A 2721-nucleotide genomic window follows, 5' to 3' on the forward strand; every position below is an offset into this window, starting at 1 on the left:
AAAAAAAAAAAAAAAAAAAAAAAAAAAAAAAAGCAAACTAACAAAAACCACCCTGACACATAGAAATAGAGAATCTAGAGAATATGCCAAAAAGGGAGAGTTGTCCTACATAAAAGTCCGATAACAGAAACCACCGTGAAATACTCCACAAAAAACACAACCTTGCACAGAGACCATTGCAACCTTACATAAAACATTTCTGCAAGGATATCTGCCCAGCAACTGCCTTTCCAGCCTCGAACTGGTGTCACCCTTGTTGTGGATCCTTGTAGCCAAGGACAATTATTTCAAAACAATTATGTAATCCTCCTTTTTTTTTTCCTTTATTTGTCTACACTTACCTGGCAGGAGAGATACCAGGATCAGGAAGGTGTTTTCCCAAGGGAGGCTCCTTGTGCTCTCATGATTTTCCCCAAGTGCAGGACACTCAACTGCATAATCTGTGTAGTGGGAGATAGTGTTTATGCCCTCCCCTGCAAATAAATCCATTAATAAAATTTAAAAATGAAAAGCTTTTGTCTTTTTTTACCTCCCTAAATATGCACACACACACACACACACACACACACACACAGTTTGCAATGCCACATGTATTCCCATTGCAATACCCTATTCCAGAATAAGTATCATTTTCTTTTAGGGAGGCTCTCTCTGCTTGTTATTTAGGTGGACAAAAATTTTCAAAATATCAAATAAAGCCAAAGTACATACAATGAGAGGTAGTCAGACTACTCCAAGGTAAGAAAGTGCCTGGTTTTCTCCCCAGACACACTTGATTCTATCAGCTCTCTTTTCTGTTTTACTTCATTTTTCTTTGTTTGCTTAACTTTTGAGAAATAATGTATGCAAATACAAATACTTCTGCCCATGCAGCATTTTTAAGATACTATTTTGCTATACAAAAGTACATTTTCTATGCAAATACAAATACGTTTTTTCCTTTGACACCAATGAAAGTATGTATACTATGTATTCTATAGTTTTTTATATTTTACGTTTTGGAGATAATTCCATAATATCAAAAATAGAGACTTAATTCTTTTTCTAACAGATGCATGATATTTCTTTCTATGAACAACTCTTCATTATTCATCTGGCTCCCTGTTGATGAACATTTGCTTAGATCCAGACTTATTCTTACAAAGTCATTCTTGTACGTTGTTTTCTTCAGGGAAGTGATCATATCTACATGTTAAATTTCCACACTGGAAATGAATGAGACAGACTATGATTCATTTTAAATTTAGGACAACATTGCCAATTATCCTTTTGAGAGGTTTTATAAAATTGACATGCCAACTAACCACCTTATTTTTCTAAGCAGTTGTTTTCCGGACTTTGTTCAATGAATTCTGAAAAATCACATTTTCTAAATATTTTTAGTTAATTATTTGGATATTTTCAGATATATAATTACATCTTGTAAGATAGTGATAATTTTATCTTTTTCATTCCATGTATTGGAGTTCCTTTTTGTGTGTAATCTAAGTGACCAGTGTTTCCAGGGCAATAAAAATAAGAGATAACCATGGATATTCATGGTTTGTTCTTGCCTTTAAGGAGAGGAGACCCAGGTGTTTACAGACAGCAGGGGTTTGAATTGTCTTTAGAGGCATCTATGTGGAGACATGGCTACAGATCAGTATGTTATCAGTCAATCCCTTTGTCCTTCTGAGCCTTATTCTTGACATCTTTTCAGCATTTTTGCATAGTTATACCCTCTTTCTCCTTTGACGTCTATGATGCAGTACTTCATAGCATCTTATAGATTTACTAATATTGAACCTTTTTTAGAATCCTGGGACGAATTCCACATGGTTGCATTGAGTGATCTGCCAATATCTTACTCCGGACAGTTGCGCGGAGAATCTCTCATATTTCTGGACCTGCTTTGTGAGAGTCCAGGACACAGATAGGCCGGTCCTCCCTCCTTTCCCCATTATTGCTGTACAGCAGCATGCGTATGGTACCCCAAGCTTCCTGACTCCAGGTCTCCAATCTGTCCTTTCTCACTTGCATTCTAAGATATTAAATTGTCAGAAGAAACAAGCCAAGGAGTAACTGGATGGGCTTCCTCTAACTGAAGACACCAGTGAGAAGGAACACAGACTTGAGACCACCTGCCGTGGCTCTGCCTGCTCACATGTGCTTTAAAGCTTAGTCCAACCCTTCTGCAGATGGACAGTCTGATGTCTATTTCTGCCACCATTGTAGCCACCAATACTTGACCAATTATCCCCATTTTCAGATACAGAACCTGAGGTCTGGCGAGGTAACTGTTGCCTGCAGTCACCAACTAGTGATCTGCTCATCATCTCTGAGCGCTGAAAGGAGTCAGGTCCACCTGGCTTTGAAACCTGGGCTTTCTTCACGATATCCTGTTGCTGTCTGCTTTTATTTGCCTCCAAATGTTTTCCTCCATTTAACATTTAGATGTGTTTCCCTATGTAGGTGTATGTATTCCTAAAATAATCCCCCCTCCATTATGACCATTTTGTTACATGTTTGTTTGGGGCAGACTGTCCTTTCCACTGGCATCTTCCAAGGAGGAATCGCAGCTCAAAGACAGAAGCCCTTTACAATTAAATACACTCTATAGGAAATAATTCTTTCCTGGGTTCCTCTCCCTTCTGTGCCACATTCCTTGCCTCCTCGATATTTCAGAATCCATCCTTCTACTCCCTCACAATCTATATCTTGTGGCTTTCTTACCAATGTATT

General features: G+C 38.1%; 1 pseudogene; it reads left to right on the plus strand.

Annotated features, from left to right (window-relative positions):
• Positions 1-333: 333 nt before the first annotated feature.
• LOC116270919 lies at positions 334-474 on the plus strand (annotated as a pseudogene).
• The last annotated feature ends 2247 nt before the right edge of the window (positions 475-2721 follow it).

Source organism: Papio anubis, chromosome 16 (assembly GCF_008728515.1).
Source record: "Papio anubis isolate 15944 chromosome 16, Panubis1.0, whole genome shotgun sequence".
NCBI lineage: Eukaryota > Metazoa > Chordata > Mammalia > Primates > Cercopithecidae > Papio > Papio anubis.